General features: G+C 40.7%; 1 protein-coding gene across 7 annotated transcripts in view; it reads left to right on the forward strand.

The window, feature by feature from the left end:
* The first annotated feature begins 3,969 nt into the window (after positions 1 to 3,969).
* The window catches only part of fhip1b (FHF complex subunit HOOK interacting protein 1B), a 47,981-nt gene continuing 30,872 nt past the window's right edge, over positions 3,970 to 21,078 (forward strand). For 2 of the 7 annotated variants that reach the window (XM_088601437.1, XM_088601489.1), the window contains exons 1-3: positions 3,970 to 4,251; positions 14,561 to 14,721; positions 19,449 to 19,524. The gene's annotated coding sequence lies outside the window, so the exon portion shown is untranslated. Of the gene's footprint in view, positions 4,252 to 8,714; positions 8,843 to 14,548; positions 14,722 to 18,229; positions 18,327 to 19,448; positions 19,525 to 21,078 lie in introns of those variants that run through there. The other 5 variants (XM_088601444.1, XM_088601462.1, XM_088601471.1 and 2 more) reach the window with 5 other exon arrangements.

Here is a 21,078-nt window from a genome sequence, read left to right on the forward strand (position 1 = left end):
TAATAATATTAATAATAGTAATAATAATAATAATTGCTTACACTTATGTAGCGCTTTTATTGACACTCCACTCAAAGCGCTTTACAGATAATGGGGACTCCCCTCCACAACCACCGATGTGCAGCATCCACCTGGATAATGCGATGGCAGCCATAGTGCACAAGAATTCTCACATACCAGCTATTTAGTGGGGGAAGAACAGAGTAATGAAGTAATGAAAATGGGAAATTTGGCCAGGATGCCAGGGTTACACCCCTATTCTTTTCGAGAAATGCCCTGGGACTTTTAATGGCCACAGAGAGTCAGGACCTCAGTTTTACATCTCATCCAAAGGATGGCACTTTTTAAGTATAGTGTCCCTGTCACTATACAGGGGCATTAGGACCCACATGGACCACAGGGTGAGCACCCCCTGCTGGCCCCACTAACACCTCTTCCAGCAGTAACCTTAGTTTTTGCCAGGAGGTCTTCCATCCAGGTACTGACCAGGTTCACACATGCTGAGCTTCAGTGGGTTGCCAGTTGTGAGTTGCAGGGTGATATACTGTAGCAGAGCAAATCTTTTTCAGTAACGAGAATAATTTTTCTCCTTTGTATCGAGCTGGTCCCATTTCTCTATCTGGCATACATCGGTGGATCGATTCCACACTGGCACTCTACTGTACTTCGAAAGGGAGTTAGGAAAGTGTACGCCGGAGGATAAAAGCATGGCTAAACCTCACGCTTTATCACACTAGAAACTTTACCCTTGAAGTAGGCTGTTTCTGAAACTCACAAAACAAGTTAGCCAGAAGCCTAGACAAACAGGTGGATTAATCAACTTGCACTAGTGATTCAGAGATGTGCTGAAACAAAAACCAGTGAACACAGGGGTACACCGGGGCTGGTATTGGAAACCTCTGCTATAAACTGCATAACTATAAGATTACAAAGTGTAATATTCAGGTAGAGTTTCCTATATTGACCTGTGTAGGAAATTGAGAACAGCTGCTGGTGATATTGGGCCTTGGGAATTGATGAATGTACTCTACTAACAATACTGGAGTCAAAGACACCAGACCAAGACTTTTGTACTGGGAGTGTCTGCAGCACGTGCACGTCCTCAGGTAGTGGCCAGACTGGGGCTGAAGGGAGTGGCTTCCCCACCAGCCTCAGAAGCATAGCCTGTTCCCCCAGGAGCTGCAGTCCGTAACTGAACAAAGTCTGTACAAATATGATTTATTGAACTCAAATCCCTTTTTTTTCTGAGCCCAAGTAAACATTACTGTTAACAAGTAGTAGTTCAGGTGGGTAGCTGCCTCAGCATGCGTATGTAGGCTGCAAAGGAACAAGTAATAGGTTTATTCCATGCTGAAAAAAAGAAGAAAGAAAACACAACGTTTCGGCCATGGAGCCTTCTTCAGGTGTGAGATTTCTTCGATTATTAGCTTTTGATTTTAATCATGATGGGCACACTGCTAAATGTGATCTCGGAAAAGAGCAATATGAAATTATCCACCTTCACTATATTACCATCACAGGCAAATGTGAGACACAGTCTTATGTCAAAACCAATAAATACATTGGCTTAGAGTACCTGACTGAACTTATAAAGCACCTTGGCAGATACAGAGGTACAGTAGGTATCACTACTCACACAATTCTTTTTGCAGCTAAATAGTGACAAGACAAAGCTGGTGTCTCTGGGGTCAACACACAGACTACACAACATGGATGTCTTTAGGATAGTCTTCAATGGTGCAAGAGATGACGTTTACCACTCGAGGCTCAAGACAGAAAATATTACAAAGGTGTCCTTCTCTGACATGCGTAATATTGCCTATTTATAACCTGTCTTGTCCCGTCCCGTCACTGAGAAACTACTCCCTGTCTTTGTTTTTTCCGGGTTGGATCACTGTAATGCGCTGCTTACTGGTACTTCTAAGTGCACTGCTGACAAGCTTCATTCATGTACGCCCCACATGAATATCACTCCTGTCCCAGACTCCCTGCATTGGCTCCCAGTTTCATAGTGTAACGCTTACGGCCGACAGGTACTGTGTAAGAGCCAGCTTACCAGAGCAGGTGACGTCACCGCCCTTCCCTGTGATAGCAGGACTAGAGCTACTGGGCTGTAGAGAGATCTCTCTTTGGCTCACCGGGCTGGGTCCCTGCTGAGTGACATGGGAGTCCCGGGTTTGAGCCCCCGACGGTGGGGGGCTGACCTAATGCGGCAAGGGTGCCTGCCTGATCCCCTGTTGCATTACAATATACAGTAGGTTCCTTCCTTCTGATGCTCTTTCAGTTGTGCCTTGCTGTGTGCCCTCATAACAAAACATCATAGTGTAACGCTTACGGCCAACAGGCACTGTGTTAGAGCCGGCGTACCAGAGCAGGTGATGTCACCGCCCTTCCCTGTGATAGCAGGACTACAGCTACTGGGCTGTAGAGAGATCTCTCTTTAGCTCACGGGGCTAGGTCGCTGCAGAGAGACGCGGGAGTCCCGGGTTCGAGCCTCCAGTCGGGATGGGGCCGACCAGATGCGGCAAGGGCGCCCGCCTGAGCCCCCGTTGCGTTACATTGGTGTCAGAAGTGGGATGGGATAGCCCTTCGCCGGGGACGGCGATTTAAGCGGGGGAGAGTGTAACGCTTACGGCCGACAAGCACTGTGTGTAAGAGCCGGCGTACCAGAGCGGGTGACGTCACCGCCCTTCCCTGTGATAGCAGGACCACAGCTACTGGGCTGTGGAGAGATCTCTCTTTAGCTCACGGGGCTAGGTCGCTGCAGAGAGACGCGGAAGTCCCGGGTTCGAGCCTTCAGTCGGGATGGGGCCGACCAGATGCGGCAAGGGCGCCCGCCTGAGCCCCCGTTGCGTTACAATACAGTATACAGGGTGAAAGGGCTTTAAACAGGAATGCTCCTAAACTCTTTGATACTCTACCTGAGACTGTATATGCCTCTCCGTGCTCATCTGTCTACCAAAGCCGTTTTAAAACACAGCCTTTTCTATTTAGCATTTCTTGACTTCTCTGAACTTTTTTTTGCCTCAGTGTTTTCTTTCACCAATGCGCTTTTGGTTACCTTCACTTTGAGATATAGTTATGTGATACTATCAGCACTTAGATGAAGGGGTTGAGTGGGGGTGATTTCAATTTAGTCAATCAAGAATAAAGTATAATTTTCAATTAGGACCTGGAGATGCATTTATACAGCAGGGAATTTACTGTGAGTAAAATACCTTGCTCAGGGCTTACAGCAGTGTCTCACATGGGTTTTGTTCAGTTCAGTCTATTTGTTTATTTGCACAGGTGCAATGAAATGCTCATTTGCATGTATTCTCCAATACAAAGACATTAAAGGAATCACCAAAAACATAAAACACAGAATAGCAGCAGCAACAAGTTAAATGACATACAACTTAAAAAAAGACGAGCGGTGAGAAAAAAAAACATCAGTGTGAATCAGTGGTAGGGGAAAAGTTCAGTAATCTGACAGTTTGGGGGAAGAACATGTCTGGACCCAGAACTAGTACTCCACACTTCTGCCCCTCGGGGTTCAGGAAGAACAAAAGCAAATTTATTTAGTTATTTTTTTATTGCTATTGTAGATTAAAACTCTACTTTCAGAAAACAATAAAATCACTCCCTGGCTTTTAACAATATATTTAAAATCGCCAGAAGCTAAATGAACCCCCGTTTTCAATCGATGAAACGTGTAATTCGTTTGCTTGAAATATTTTAATTTTATTTGCGTTCTTTGCAATGGCGCCTTTGGAAACACACGGTGCGTCTTTACAGTCTCAGCAGCACAAAGCAGCGACCTGTTTCGCCTCCATAGTCGGAAAGAATAATCTGAAACACGGAAAGTGTGAGACATAACGCTCACGGATAATGCAGAATTTCTGCAAGAGGCTCCAACAAAGTAAACATCCCCTTGCTCCGCTTCTTGAAGGGTGGAGGGAGACGCGCTGCGTGGAACTGCGTTCTCGGAGGACGTCACAACGCCCTGCGTGAGGGTGTGAGTGAGGAATTGGAGTAAGATGGCTGCTAGAGGAGGGTGATCTTGAATCAGGAACGTTAGCGGAGCATTCAGGAAAATCTGAAAGACAGACACTGATAACAGCGTCCCAGGTCGGTGGATTTGGGGTGAGCGGTTGTGCATCGGAGACTGGGACCGCAGGGGACACTTGACAGGAGAGTGTTCTGTTATGCACAGTGCCAAGGGAAATCAAGGTGGCAGAAAATAAACAGAAAACACTGCAAATCCACCAGGTGAGTACACGGTCCACTGTGGCATTTTGCATAGAACAGTTTGTGTGGCACTCGTGCGACCTGCGAGGAAAACGGGGTGAATCGGGCACAGGAATTCCCGTCCATTGTCATGACGGGTGAGTGATTGTCGGTGACAGTTCTGGAACGAGGATAATGAACATTCCTTGAGGTCAGTGTTGGATACATCGTTTGCAAATATTAACCTGCATGCATATTATTGTAAAGATCCATTTGCAAATGGTGCAAACCGACCTCTTCGAATGGATGTGCAGCTTTGACCAAATATAGTCCATTCCAAATGGTTAATATTTTATGTGTGAGAAGAATATGTTACAAGAGAAACATTCCTGAGAAATGTGAGAAATCACAAGCGCATATGCATTCTTATTATTAAAATAGTGTGGCACATCACATGGATTTTGTGTGCACTATATGAGATTCTAAAATATTGGGACATGACTGCAAAAGTTATCAGTCTCGTTACTGTTAATCGTAAAAAATAATATTATGATGATGGCAGAAAAACGGTTAGGGAAGTCAGAACCTTCTGGGGAGGAGAATTCGATACGGGTTTGCCCGCTGTTTGTACACAGTAGTAGTGTTATGTAAAGTATTGTACAGCTGTATGTATAAACATCCCCGCAGCCTGCTTGTGTTCAGTTAAGTGTTGTGTGCTGCTTGGTGCCGTAGCATAGGTTTTTCAGATGGAAACGGATTTACTGTATTGTTTAACGACGAGATTATTTTACAATGAAACCCAAAAGTGCCACTGTCGTTTTTGCTTCACGTTTACGAAAAAAAAATGTAATAGTTCATACTGAAGCTCTGAGATGGCGACTTCAGTTCCATTTCATTTGGCGGACTGACAAGGAAAATTACAAAGAACAGCACTTGAGCACCTGAGCTGACAACATCAGAGCCCAACTTTTTTGGGGTGGCTTTATGTCTGTGGTAACTCCTGAATCCCTGCGTCAAGATCAGACTGCCCTTGATTGAACTGAACCAGCGGTGACAACGGTATATTTGTGCAATGTCAGGGGAAGGGGAGTGAAGGCATGTGTGTGGCTTTAGATCTGACACACTAGCTGTGGGAAAGTGCACAACGTCTGGACTGTGACCCTTTGCGTTGTTTCGTTTCTTTGTCAGGTTAAATGGAGAGCTTCATAACCTGAATAAGTCTACAGCCCCAGCAATCTAAACTGTCTCGTATCAACCAGCTCTCTATTTCTGGTGTTCACAGTTCATGTTAATTCTGTACTTCTGTTAGTTTTATTACAAAATATAAACCACTTCCTTTACTTCTGTCAGAACAGTATCATCCATTTTGATCTGGATTACATTTAAAGATTGAATTTAAAGATTAGCCCTCTCTCCATTGGGCGGAGTGGTGGCTCTGTGGCTAAGGATCTGCGCCTGTGGCTAAAAGGTTGCCAGTTCAAATCCAGCAGCCTACTCCATTTGGCCCCTGAGCAACCCTTAACCCCAGCTGCTCCAGGGGCGCTGTATAAATGGCTGACCCCAAGCTTCTCTCCCTGTCTGTGTGTCTCAGGGAGAGCAAGCTGGGGTATGCAAAAAGACAAATTCCTAATGCAAGAAATTGTATATGGCTAATAAAGTGATCTTATCTTATCTTATAGCAACAATTTGATGTAACAATTGGGCTTCTGATTACTGCCTGTTTCTGTTATGCTCCAAAACTAACAACAGCTGGTGGTGCATATATAGTGCCTTTCATGACAGCCTGGATCTCAGAGCACTTCACAGTAGATCTGCAACTGAGCTCCCTGCAGAGGCAAATGTGCCACTGTTATGTTAGGGCAGAAGGCTACACTCCAGCACAGTCACAGCTGCAGCCTGGGCTTGGAGCTGGGCCGAAGACACTCTGCTTGTAACTGGGAGACTTGCGTTTTGACTGTTGGGCAACTCGTTTGTCCAGTGTGGTGACAGGACCTCAGTTTAACGTGCATCTTGACGCGTCCAGTCAGCACGCTGAGGAATTGTTTGCGAAATTCGTACCCCTCAGGAAGAGAGCCACCTCCCGACTTGTGCCTTCCAGACTTCCAGCAGTTAAGTGATTTTCCGTAGATAATTCTGTTTGCTGGCCAAAGCCAGCCCTTTTAGCTTCTGAGATCTGACGAGCTCAGTCTTCAAAGTGGTAAAATACTGTGTACTTGCAAACAAACCATTGTTTGAAATGGCAGAAATTTGGCGGAAGTACTGCAGAACACATAGCAGATTAGTGTACAGCCACACATTTCTGGTGATTGCAGTCCAAATCATTTAGCTCTTGGCTGCAATCATTGGCCTTGTTAATGTACATTGCTCTAAGCATGATGCTCAGGTAATGTTATGTGGAATTTTGATCACAATATCACTGTAATTATAGGAATCTGAGCCTCCCGCATGGTTATGAACTTCTAAAAATGACAATTTTCTTCTTTGCACAGCGGATAAACGGGACAAATCAGAATTTAATGCAGCAAGACGCATCTGAATGGAAGCTCATCTTTACTCATGGCATTCACGGTGAATGTCCTGTTCTTATTTCACAGTAAAATATTGCAGCTCTTAAATGTTAGTTTGGCACAAATATGCCTTCCCTGAAGAATATCGAATTCCACTGTATGTGCTGTTGCATTCCTTTAAGATGGAAGGCAGGATTCTTTAAATCCCTTTCATTTTACAGCAATCATATATTCATTTAATTTGTGCTTGTTCAGTCTATTAAAAGTTTATTGCAATAATCTTGTCCTGATGAACTGTAAAAATATTATGTTTTCACTGTGCCTGAGGATTGTGCGAAATGACATTTTTATGGAGATGATGCATTGCATTATTTTAGAATAATGATTTTAACAGAAATACATCGAATTTTAGTGTTTCTTACTAGAAATGAAAAAATAAGTCATTTAAACGTGAATATAACAGCATTTGCTTTATTGGTGAGCTTTCCATTTCATTGCACTAATGCATCTTTATGGAGATGAGGTGTATAAAAGAGCAGGTCATTTTTATACTAGTTAACGTTATGTATTCTATTTATCAATCAGGGAATAGTTTATGGGACAGTTTTCTGTGATAATGAGCTGGCTGCTTATTACTGTCATTATAAAATGGCCTGGGTTTATGATTCATGAAATCTAAGGGTGTAATGGCAGATGGCGAAATCTCGGAGCAAACTGATGATGGCCGCATGTCTGACGAGACCCTGTCGTGCTCAGAGTCATGTCAGAGATAGTGGATGTAATATTCATGATATTTAATTCCATGCTTTCAGTCCCTTTTTCCGAACTGTCAGAGCTATCCAGAGAAAATAGCTTGGTATCTCCACTACTACTGAACCCTACAGAGTGTGGATTAGCTGTTTTTCTCAGTCTAGAGGAGTGATGGCTGCTTATCATTGTTTGTGTGCTGTGATGTTTTATTTCCTTTTGCTCTGCAGTTTGGTGATTATCGAGACGTTTGTGGTCTAGAGCTGTTCATGACGAAAGTCTCCATTGCAAGGGTGCCAGCGCGGGGCTCCTTTCTGCCACAGTCCCTCAGTGTTGATTCTGTCTTCATGGGGTTGCACTGATCACATGTCATTCCAGCATGAACATCTGGTCCTTGGCAGCAGTTGTTGTGTTATAATATAGCACTAGACCCTGTATCCACCTATTCCCAGTGCAGGGCCTGGAAGCTCCACCTCATTCCTTTACACTCTGCTTTTCAAACCATAAAACTATAGTGTTAAACTCTGGCTATGATTGAGGGTTAAAGTGTACATCTGCAGTGTGTAACAGGCACAGTTTCCCAATGGCTCTATCATAGCCTTGTTGTTTAAAAAGATCAGGTTGAGAAGAACTTCTTCCCCAGTAGGTCATTTGACAGTTTGGAATAAGTATTAAATGCTGATCATTTCTAGTCCTGTCATCTTCAGCTCCTCTGTTCTCCTTCACACATCAGGATATCCCGATTTCTCAGTCAGAAATTGAAATCTCAAAGTAATAGAACATCACCTTTGCTCCATACCTTTCTGGTCTCATTATACTGTGTGACTTCTTGTTAAGCCTTTAGAAGTTCCTGTTTTCCACTTTAACCCACCTAGATTCTAATATAAATCCTGTGGTCAGAGTGCCTGCTGCTAGCGCAATGCATTGCTATCATAAAGTCTGAGGTTCTAAATCTTCCTGTTCTAGATCTTCACTTCCACCTGATCACTCAAAACCCCAGTGTCTCTGGAAAGAATCTGCAAATATGGGACCTTTTCCTTGCTTTGCTCGTGAGCTCATCATTGCTTGTCGTCTTGTCTAAAGTCTGATCTGAAGTACTGTATGAGCTTGCTTCTTGCCCTGCATTGCTCAGCAAATTTGATCTTGGTTTAGCAGGGGGTGGGGGTGGGGGGGGCAACCTTTTGCACACCCCGCCTCTCCTGCCTGTTTTACCATTTGCCCCACCTCCTGCATTTTCCTAACACTGATTGGTCGTTTGGTGAACATCCACACCCTGTGCAGGACTGTTCTGCTGCCTGCTCACTGTGTCTTTTTAGAGTTTTTGGTAGAGCTGGATATATCACAGCAAATGGAGAGGGAAGAGAGACGACAAAGCAGTGGTAAGAGCTTCAGAGTGTTTGAAAGACTAAAGATCATATGGGCTCTACGTGAATTGTAAATCTCTCAGCCTTTCCTGTCTGGGTGTGGCGATGTCTTCAGTGATTTGCATTGCTAGGTGATGTCTCCCTGCAGTACCAGATTTAGAGCTCTAGGCATCTTGGTGTATAATTAATACACAAATTCCTCCGTGGTTTGCAATGTAAATAATGGTTTACAACAATTGCTAAGAGTGGTTCAAACCCTGTGCAGAAATGAGTTACACACATTTGAAAGGTCAGAAAATCAACAATCATTATACAGTGCTCTTTAGCTCTCTACGTACACAATTCAGGAGTAAAGTGAAACCCAGAATGAAGTTACTGAAAGCTAATTAGCTTACCGTAATTATTTATGTGAGTTTCTGTTTTGACCTGCAAAACATTATGCAGTACAAATTATATTTTATATTATCAGTTATAATCTCAAAAAACTAACACCATCCAGTCTTATCCATTAGTTTAGAAATAATTATGGTGTCCATAATCTTATATGTAGTAGAAGTAACACATACTGATCTATAATTATTTCAAAGGTGGTCAATACAGACCACTTTTGCAGTCAGTGTGCACTATCTGTATCTTACAATATATAGATCATCAGTCTTCAGAGGTCTATTTATCTTAAGTGTCTTTAATACCTATAACACTTCTGACTTGTCTATGTCAATACTGTTTATTACACAACTTTCTTTTCTCAGCCTTGTCTGTTCCTTTTTTGTTAATCATTTATTGAATACATCAGCCATTTCCCTGTCTTCATCTAGAAGTATCCACTGATGGTCTCAGATTTATTTTACTTCACCTTTTATTTTCCTTTTGTTGTTGTAATACTGATGAAGATATTTGTACTTTATTTGTTGCTCTGTACTCTTCTCCCCCTGTCCTGGCCCTTTTCATATCCTTTTTTACCTGTTTTTGCAATTTATTGTACTCTTTGTCTTTAAATCCTGTTCTTTTTACATCCTTTCAGTAAGTGTCTTCTTTCTCCTTATATTTTTCATTACTTATGTATTGCACTATTCGGGCCACAGTTTTCCAACCTTGGATTATTTTGAGGATAAATGTGTTCTGTTTGTCAAGCACAAACTGTTTCCATTTAATTTCTGCTGATTCTTTATCTATTCCATTTGACATTTCTTAATCTGTCTCATTTCTTCATAGCCTGCTTTTAGAATTTGCAAGAACATAAAAAGTGAAAGGAGGCCATTTGGTCCTTAGTTGCTTATTTCCCTGATGCTAGCATTGAAAAAATGTCTGCAGGTACAGGTATGAGTGATAGGTTTATTCTTGTGCTTGGAACGAATCATACAGTAATTATCTGCTAGTGTAGTCTTTCTCGCGTGTTTTTCTAATTCTCCTGGCATTTAAGTAGAAGAGCACAGTGGCTGGAACTGCTGCCTTGCAGCGCTTGGGTCCTGGGTTCAGTTCCTGGGGTGCTGTCTGCACGGAGCTGGTATGTTTTCCCCATGTTTACGTGAGTTTTCTCCACATGCTCCAGTTTCCTCCCACAGTCCCAAGAGATATTAGGGTAGTTTAATTGTCTTCTGTAGAAAACCTGATCTTGGTGCGTTTGTGTCTGTTTGTAGCTTGTAATGAACTGGCATTACATTCAGGGTGCATCATGTCCTGTGCCGGTTGCTTTCTGGCTTAGGCTCCAGCTCCTCCTCTGATCCTGTACTGTGATCCTCTACTGCTGCTTTGCTTTTTTCTGTTGGTTTCTCTTTTTGACTTTACAATAGTTTATTCCTTGTAGATTTTCTTTGGATTCTTCCCCCTTTCATTGTAGATGATTCTTTTTGAGTTTCCTTTTAGGTTCTTGACCAAAACTAACTGTTTAACTCTAACGTAAATTTAGTAAATTGTATAGTTTATATTTTTGCCAATGGAAGGTTTCTGGTCTGAGATGGCTGAAGCCCTCCTCAGTACACCTTGACCTCAGTCTGAGCAGCTGTGTTGACGATTTAACTTTGAATGGTACAGACAGGACCCCTGTGAAAACTATGGGTTTGGTCTTGCCTTTCAGTCTGTGTCCAAGGCCTTTAAATTAGTTTATTCTGGAAAGTGTGTCTTGTCATTTGTCCCTAAATGTTGTCTATTGGTCTTCAGTGCATATCTCACTTGTGATGTTCTTGAGAACAGCGTCTCGGAGAGCTACCACTTCTCTGTATCTAGCGACAAAGGTATTGATTTTGGTTGTTGTGACTGGTAACTGCAGTATCTCAAATGTTAGCATCTTGGGAGCTGCTGTCCTGAGCTTTCAGGTTTTCCAGAGGAGCAAGTGTGTTTGGTGGTGTGATGTGAGGTTGTACTGTAACAGTTGACTGCCCAGGAACAGTCAAGTTAAGTTGAGCAGAGATGTTGACTCGTGTACAGACTGTGCTGATGAAGCAGGAAATACATTCACATTCAAGTTTACTAAAAATAAAGTACCAAGTTAAAAATATACAAATTCTGTCAGCTCGTACAGTATCTTGCAGGAGCTTGTAGGATAAATAATTGTAAAATACTATACAGCAAGGTGTGTTGTTTGTTTCCTATGAGCATAAGAATGGTAACAGATAAGGGAAGGACATTCAACTACTAACTTTGATAGTAGTTAGTAGTCAATCACAACCCTTTGTGTAAAGAAGTGCCTCCCATTCTCAGTTTTAAGTGCACTTCCACATGGTTTTAACTTGGTACGAAACTCTGGTTCGTGTTTCACGGTTTATTCTGAAGAGGTCTATTCGGTTGACTTAATTGTGGCCTTAAATTTTTAGATTTGTATTAGGTCCCCTCACATTTTTTTTCTGTTAAAGACTAAAAAGAACCATTTCAGGCCCCTGGGATTAACTAATCCTGAGTGCTTCTCGTACCTGATACACATCTGTCTATTCTTTTAATACGGAACTTTGTCCATCTGCAGATTCATCTGTTTGAAGCATTACTAACCCTTCTCCACTGCTTCCATGTTCATCCTTTCCCAGTTCTATTGAGGTATTCCTATAAAGTCTCCTTTTCTGAAATGTCTATGTTGGATTCAGTCTGTATTATTATTATACAGTAGCTACTTTTATTTATAAAGCACCTTTTCAAACCTAAGGGTGCTGTACATATAGATAAAAAAAGATTTACTTCAGAGCTGACCATGGTTACATTTTCTGGTGTTTTTCTCATCTCTTTTCCTCACTCTGTTTTGATTGTTTAAAAGACAGACTGGTAAGAAATCAGTCTTTCACCATGTCTACCCACTTACTGAATTCCTTTATGCATAAATTCTTATTACAATTATATGGAATATATATATGGAATTCTAATCAGCTATCTGCATTTGATGTTCTATTACACTACCTTAGTGATGTTTTTAATGAGTCTAACCCATATAGATTCAACCTTGTATCCTTTTGTTTTAGTTCCTGAACCTGAATATTCTTTTTGATATTTAACTTTACATCTACCTTTCCTGGCTCTCCGGAACAGTGTGTTATCCATTAATGTAACATTAATCTCATTCATTTTCCATTAACCATGTTTCTGTGATCCTAATGATATAATAATTTCCTGATAATGCAATAGCTTCTAATTCCTTTGTTATGTTTCTAATACTCTAGACATTGAGGTACCATTTCTTAATTACCCGGTCTTCTGTTTTGTTTTCCCCTTTGTCTCTCTTTATGTCCTTACTCACCATGAATTTTCCTTTTGGAAGTTCTTTAACTTCTCCTCCTTCTAGAAAGCCATCCTAGGTTATACGTTCCTTGATTTGTTTGTGACTGATGACGGTTACACCAAAAATCAGTCAGGATGGCTGATGCCCCTGGAGCTCTCCTGGTTTCTTGTTGTAGACTTGGGATCTGGGATATACTGTAAGTAGTAATTTCCCGATGTGTTTAACAAAGTAGAGAGCAAAGTTAGCCTGAAAGTAACTTGACTTGTGCTGCCTAGTGATTGTTTGAACATGGCTTCTTTTGGTACTTCCAAATAATAGCTTATTATATGTGTACATACAGTATCATAGTACATCACTATAAGCCAGTTACCTATGCTCTTTTCCCTTCTGAGCAAGGTGATAGTCAGTAGATGTGTGAATACAAAAGGCAATTGGTACCCCTGTCAATGTCTGTTCTCGTGGGCAGTAATTGTCCTTTCCTAAAGGACCTGCACAAGAGGTGAAAGTCTACCAGTTGCTCCAAAAACTCAGCTTTGATGATAGAATGACTTTCACAGGCACAGCATTTCGTGAGTGTATAAAATATACATGTGCATCCCCTGCCTGTCAAGACTATCGTCTGCATCCAAAGCCAAGTGTGAAATTGACCTGACAGCATCCTTCTTAGCCCAGGCCCAGAGGGAAATACATCTGCTTTATTTTCTCACGTGTGTGCAGAAATGTGCTTACAGTGTGTGAATAAGCAGAATTTCTAAATTATCGTCCCACTAGCATGCTTTATTTATCCCTTCTGATTGTGTGTGCCTTTTTATAGTTGCAGGAGTTTTCAGGTCATATATCACATTAAAGCCCTGTGCTATATTGGGAGATGGCGCTAGAATTGTTGGCTAAGAGACTGTGATTGGGCTGCCCTGAGCTTCCTCAATGGCCAGTCAATTACTGGACCAGCCTTAGAAAACTGTGTCTGTTTCGTGAGCTCGTACCTGAGGAACGTTAAATAGCTGAAGGGTTGTGTTTCCACTTCCTACTTTTCAGTATATAAACAGCTCTTCTTTTTACTTTGCCACCAATGCACACTGATGCAGCTCCCTGCTCAAACCTGTGTTTCATCTGAAACTTAAAATCATCTTAAATCTCTTATACACTAGCTTTCTATTTTATGTACTCATTTGTGTATATGTGTGTAACTTGGCTTGTTTTCTTATAAATTGATGGTAAAAAGATATATCCAGAAAGGCACTATAAGAACTATTAGAAGTTGGTGTGAATAAAAATCAAAGGCCTTCTGTACTGGAATGTGTATTTTTGGCACTTCAAGTTGGGTATATTTTGGTTTTTGAAGACTTTTTCTTGAATGTTGCTTATAGCAATTGATGAATTTGTGCAATGAGAAATTGTTTCACTGGACTGGCAGAACAAAAAAAAGTTTTTATTTTAGCCTGGCTTGTAAACTGAGATTAATTTGGCAGGAAGAAAACCAAACAAGACAATTTCATATGTGTATTTGACGTTGACTGCCTGGGATCAGGCTTGATATCTGTAAAAAAAAAAAACTGATTTGCCACTAAATATTTTCCTGACTCTTAACAGGATTAAATCGGGATCATATGAGCTGTGTTTCTTTGTAACTGTTTTGAGTACTGTAGTAGTTTTATACTGTTTTCAGCCAAAAAAAAAACTTTTTACATGAACTTTAAAGTACTATCAGTAATTTTAGAAAGTATCCAAGGTATATTTTTATGTAGCCTACAGTATGTACAGTATATGGCTACGTGTCAGAAATCACAAGGTTATCGGTTCTCCAGTCTATAGTAAAGATTCATACACTTGTAACACAAATCTCAAAATAGTGCATCACTATAGTCTATATTTCATCTTTTGTAAAGACGAAATTGAAACTGGAAGGCTGTACAATTGACAGCAGTAGTGCACAGCTTTCAGTAAAACCAGAGTACTGTTACCACTCTTGAAAGTAAGGTGGGAAGGATTTTATATGCTTTAAAAATAACTCAATTCAGTTTTTTTTCCAGGAGCTGACTGCCAAACAGAAGGGGACCATGTGCAAAGCTGTCGCTTCACCTTGATCACAAGGCATGATGGAGTGATCTTTTAACTTCCTGACACCCCTCCCTTCTCCCAAAAAGAAAACCTGAAAATGGGGTTTTAAATATAAGTCTGAAGGGGTATTCAGGTAAGCTGTTTCAAATAACTTTGCTGTTGAAGTGTACTGAAGACAAGGGTCTCCCAACTCTGGACCTTGAGATCTCCTGACACTGTGAATGGATTGAGGGAACAAACTGGACGAGTCATACTCTAATTGAATCAGGTTAACACTCCACCCAGATGATGAGCCGTTTCTCACTGAAGGGACCTCTGCTAGATCCCAAGCCATACGGACTGGAATTGGGATGTTTGTTTCATTTTTTAAGATCGTGCAAGTTAAGGCACTTCTTGTGTCTCTGGCACCATCAGTGAAAAATTGCAGGATCCTGTTTCTGTGCTACAGGTATTTTATTTGAACAGCATTACAAATGGACCTTTATTACTGTATATTATTACATAGTTGACATTTTGCTCTCTTTCATGTACAGTACTGTACTGCATTAGCCCTGGCAAAGGGTTACTGTAATACTGTATGTCTATGAGAAAACACCAACATCAAAATGGAGCAGGCTGAAGCACATTGAGAGATAATGGCTTGACCCTGTACTGTAGTCTAATACAGAGCAATATACAGAAGGCAGGTTTTTAAAATCAGACAGCCCCACTGTTTTACTGGGTGGGGTACTGTATATCGGGTTCAGAATGTGCATGTAAGAGGACCTTTAAATACAGTACAGTGGTCCCTTTTGCTAGTTCAGTTTGGACCAATGCTGTCTTTATCTAAAGAACGTCTTGTAATAATAATAATTATATAATAATTGCTTACACTTATATAGCGCTTTTCTGGACACTCCACTCAAAGCGCTTTACAGGTAATGGGGACTCCCCTCCACCACCACCAATGTGCAGCATCCACCTGGATGATGCGACGGCAGCCATAGTGTGCCAGAACGCTCACCACACATCAGCTATCAGTGGGGAGGAGAGCAGAGTAATGTAGCCAATTCATAGAGGGGGATTATTAGGAGGCCATGATTGGTAAGGGCCAATGGGAAATTTGGCCAGGACACCGGGGTTACACCCCTACTCTTTTCGAGAAGCGCCCTGGGATTTTTAATGACCACAGAGAGTCAGGACCTCGGTTTTACGTCTCATCCGAAGGACGGCGCCTGTTTACAATATATTGTCCCCGTCACTATACTTGGGCATTAGGACCCACATGGACTGCAGGGTGAGCGCCCCTTGCTGGCCCCACTAACGCCTCTTTCAGCAGCAACCTTAGTTTTTCCCAGGAGGTCTCCCATCCAGGTACTGACCAGGCTCACACCTGCTGAGCTTCAGTGGGCTGCCAGTTGTGAGTTGCAGGGTGATATGGCTGTAATGAGAGGTTGTTCTTGTGTTGATGGACATTGTAGGCCAAAGCTCTCTAGTAAACTCTCCCAGCAGGCAAGTGAACATTTCTGGGTCTTGACACAGATGTGTTTGTGTATGTAATGTCTATTGAAAAGTTGGACTTACACTCTGACTTTTGCAGATTTCACCTTTTCCCTCATGCATTTCAAAGTTTAAGAGACACTTAAGCCCTTCAGTTTTCCAGTGATGAATGGACTGTTCTCTGCACTCATCCCTCACTACACAAGCATAATTTGGTTCCAACTTTTCTGCATATACTATAGGTGAAAACCCATAAAAGCCACACTAAGTTCCCATTATAATACAGTACATGAAAACCCCCCAGTTCATTCCAAAGTATTTGTAATTGGCCATAAGCCGAGTGGATTTAGGTACTTTTCTAATGTATTTAAATGGTTTAGCATCATAAAAGGCTTAGTACAGTATACAGTATGTTACAACAAGTAAGATTTATCAACATTTCTTTTTATGCAAGCTGTTAGTTTAAATCTGTTATGATGCAGTACTGTGGAGAATGAAGATTTGCACGATCTCCATAGTACAAGTAAACCAAATTTCTTACTCAACAAAAAATATTGTTTATTATACATCTGTGACTGTAAAACCAAGAACATCAAACTTGTAATAAATGTTAAAATTTCTTAAACAATATTATTTTATTACAAATTGCACATTCAAAATATTATACTATAGTATCTATGCAACTGGTATAATACCTTTAAAATTTCTGTTAAGACCACATCAGCCAGGAGGAGTGGAAAGTAAAAATGGAAGAAAGAGCAACATGCTTGGAACTCGTATTGCCATGAGAGTTCCTCGTATAACAAAAATAATTATTTGTATGTAGTTTTTGTTTTAGCAATTGCTCATAAGTAAAGCATTAATTTAAAGAGGGAGTAGTGTATACTGTATATGTTTGGCTATTAACAGCCACGTTTATGTAGAAAATAGAGAATGGCTTTATGTCTTGAGGGCATTATTCCTTTTTTCCAGAACTTATTTTATTGCACTATTCCACTAATCTCAGTAGTTCATTCTCGCTACTGTATCACACAGCCTTTGCTGTCCCACCTTCCCAAACAGCGTTGAACTATTCCTTTCACAGTGGTGTACTCTCTTTTGTAGATACAGCTTCTAGGTAACAGGCAGAGTGAAGTTGTTTTAATTGAAGTGCAGGTTAAAGGGCACTCAGTCCCCGATGCAGTGTAGGAATGATTCTGGTGAGGTCAGCTCTCGTTGTTCAGTCATGAACCAGGCAGGGAATTACAGCTGGGATCAGCTAATGGTTGTTAATGACTTGGTGCTGTTTTATTACTGAGAAGAAATACTTCAGAAACCTTGGACGTGTGCTACTAGTTCCAGTGCAAGAGAGCATTCTCTCCGTTCATCATCAAAAATTCATATTTTAATATAAGGCATTTTGCGATCCCTCTGGGGTTCCTGGATGTATATTAGGTGATTTCAAAGCACTTCATCTCCCTCCTAGTGGGTGACTGCAAACCAAGCACAATTTGCAGAGTGGTCGTACTCATTTTGTGTTGTGTGTTTTATGGACAGCAATCAAAGCTGATATTGACTGGCTTCTTCTAATGCCTCCTTGTAACATTTCTCATTTTCATTTCATGAAATCAAGTGTTACTTAACCAGCAGGAATATGAATCATAAACTTGTCTCGTACAGAAAGGAATGAATTCAGGTAAAGGATACCAGTACCATGACATACTGTACTGGTAATTGTTTCATAATCGAAGGATGACGTTTGCTTAATTGCTTTGTAACATGATCAAGTATTGTAGATGCAAGAGTTATTTTTAATAACTGCCTCTTAGAGTATGTTTAAGAGGTTTTTCCCTAGAATAGAAGAAAGTTTACAAACCAGAAATGTCCATTTCAGCAACAAAACGCATTTACTGGACACAATTCTGGGATCAGTTAGATACAAACTACCAAATGGGCTAAATTAAATGAAGGTTCTCCTCTAATTTGTAATCTTCCTTTATATCTTTAGCTGTAAAAATAAAAAAAACAGTACTTTGGCAAAATATTTGTTTTTAAATGACAGAAATGTACAAGATATTTTGGTAATGCTGTGTTTCATGTTGCATAAAGAATTATATGTTTGGTAATAAATAAATAAGGCAACAGGCTTATAATGATGAACAACCTCCTTTGACTTGTTTTAGAGAAAACTTGAAAAACCCTTCCAATAGCAGAGGATGGCACATGAAGGAGCAATACTGATTGCCTGGTTTCAGCACAACATTTTTCCACATTTCTCCAGTAAGGTAGAATTAACTGTGCCTGCTGAGTTAGATAAGTTGTTTACTGAAAGGCTTAATGTACAACATGGTACATTATGGTAGCAGATATTGCATGTGTCCTGTTGTTATGTGAATTGTTTTGTTTTAGGTGGCTATCACTTTGCAATGCACATTTAATTTTTCAAACTATTAAGTTTTGATGATTAATTTTTTATTAGCATATCAAACTGAATTGTGCAGTTTGTGTTATTACAAGTGCTGTTGTTTAAAAACAAAATAGGATGGGCAACCATGTTCCTGGACACTTGCTACACTGTGTTTCCAAATCGAGAATAAATGAATTTTAGAATTGTAGAATTCAGAATTCTAGCCACTGTGCAAAAGACTGGCTAGACAGCAAGAGGATGTTATGTTCTTCATTAAAAGTGCATAGAATTATGGAAGAACAGAATAAAGATTTCCTGCTTGTCAGAAAAATTGTCAGTCACTGAAATACATTTTTCAAGGTACACAGTATGTTTATGCAGTAAAAGTGACCGTTGGTCTGATTTTGGTTAGAATTGACATTGTTAGTTTTGCTGCCTATCAGTGTAAGTAAAGTGCGTGTTAATGCTGTGGTTTTGGAGCTGTTAGTAAACTTCTGCAGTGCTACTGTATGTAATTGCCTGCTTGCTCATTTTTAACATTAGGTGTTGTAATGAACAATTGCACTATAATTAAAAGGTGAGTGTTTTGAAGCTATAGCACTTCAGTTTAAGGTACGTTTGTATTACTGTAAATATATGTCACGGTATCTAATTACTACCATAAAGTTTCTGTCTTGCTATAACTCAATATTGTTTTCAAATGCATATATTTGTGTAAAAAGTGAAGTGCAGTACATCACCTTCATTAAGTAGAGCTGTTGAAGTAAAATGTTTAAACTTTGTTTTTTAAAATTAACTGATTCTTTCGTTCAAGTTAAGTTTATCCCAGTTACAAATCTGTAAAAATATGTAGTGTAGAGTGACATAAAAAAAGTATTGAGTATTGAGTACAAGGGGTTTGTTCCCTATATACCTGGGAACAGTACTGGTCTGCTTCTGTGACATTAATAGGAGTAAATAAGCTTGGTGAGAATGTGGCCTCTTCTCATTTGTAGCCGTTCTGATGTCCTGAAGTACACTGGCCTGGCTTTCGAGACGGCAGGATGCAGGTGTTCCTCCAGCACCTCCAAGGTACTGATGTTTGAGAGGTGATTTGCGATCACAGGGGTGCTCGGACTCAGACACTGCGCGTTTCCACCATGAGCAGCTCATCATCAGACCTCCACCAGAGCACATCTTGAGCATGTCTTGACTGTAGGAGCTGAACAATGAAAATAACAATTACGGGCATATTACGTAAATGCATAGCATCACGGTGATGTATGAGACGGTATTTATACAGCTGCTTGCTTTTTAACCATAAGCCCCCAAGTGTGTCATTTAATGTCTATTACAGCTCCACACTGGACCATCTTAGATTTTCTTGGAAAAACATAGCCACAGAATTTGGCCAAAATTTGAGGTCCGCTTTGGCACACAGGGTCCTCCAAACTATTTTGGCTGCGACCTCAGATATAGAGCTAGCTGCTTTGTGGTTTAAAGAGTAAGTTGTTTTAATACAGAGAAGGAATAACCTTGAAAGGCCGTATATGGACTAATTTCGACCTGATCTTTGTAGACGTTTTTTTTTAACTCCAGTGATGTCTGTATTTTGCCAGTAAGGCTGAACAAGCACCACATCAAAGAAGTGGCCAGCATTACCAATCTGTGACATTTTACCAAATAGAAATTAAGAAAGTGTAATCTAGCATTTTTTTGACAGGGGCTATTCTGACACTAGATAATTGCTGAGTAAAAATCTTTTGACTAATTAATGATGTTTACTTTACCACTGACAATGTTCAATTTTAATTATTCAATGCGGAGAATCTTCCTCACCAGGGATAAACAGGGCGCTGGTGTTAATAGGGATTCTGCTCAGAGGAATGATAATAAGGACTTGCATATTTGTGAGTGACTGCTATTATGATAAATATTAATTTCCTGTGCCCCCCCAGCTCGAAGCTGCTCGTTCTGTAGAGTCAAGGGAGAAAAACTGGATTTAATGAGCTGCGCACATTTTGGAATATTGCGCTACCCAGTTTTCAAGGCTGCTGCTGTTCCTTATTTACATTTCATGTGGGTGCTGAAACAGAAGCTTACTTATATAGCTGTCCCAGAATGCCTTAGCACTGGCATAGGCTCATGTTTCGTGTCCTAAACTGGCAGTGCCACAGCACGTTGGTGCAGAACGAGGGACAGTGCACAAGGAGATGGTTATGAACCACATCCAGGTAGAGTGATGAGTCTGGATTCCTGCATTACAAAATAGCACATCTAAGCAAGTAACACCAGGAGAAAATTAATGTTACCGGAAGATACTCTGGCAGTCTTCCTGCTGTCAGTTCTAGATGGAAGAGATAAAGGGCGCCACCATTTCCCACACACTCATTTTTTAGACGTAACATACAGTACAGTACATATGAGGTGCAAACCCACAGTTATAACATTATAACCGAGTTCCAGTCTTTACTATGGCTGGGGGTGCCTACAAGACAGTACCCAGCTGCAGCTGTCAAGGTGCATAATGTTGTGCTTATCCTTTACACCTTCCGAGTGTTAATGTTAGTGCATGTCAACTTTCTTTTGGCATTGTGCCTCAACAAATGTAACACTGGTCTGTGTATGAATATGTGACTGTTCTGT

The sequence above is a fragment of the Lepisosteus platostomus genome, chromosome 2 (genome assembly GCF_059453375.1).
Source record: "Lepisosteus platostomus isolate fLepPlt1 chromosome 2, fLepPlt1.hap1, whole genome shotgun sequence".
Lineage (NCBI taxonomy): Eukaryota > Metazoa > Chordata > Actinopteri > Semionotiformes > Lepisosteidae > Lepisosteus > Lepisosteus platostomus.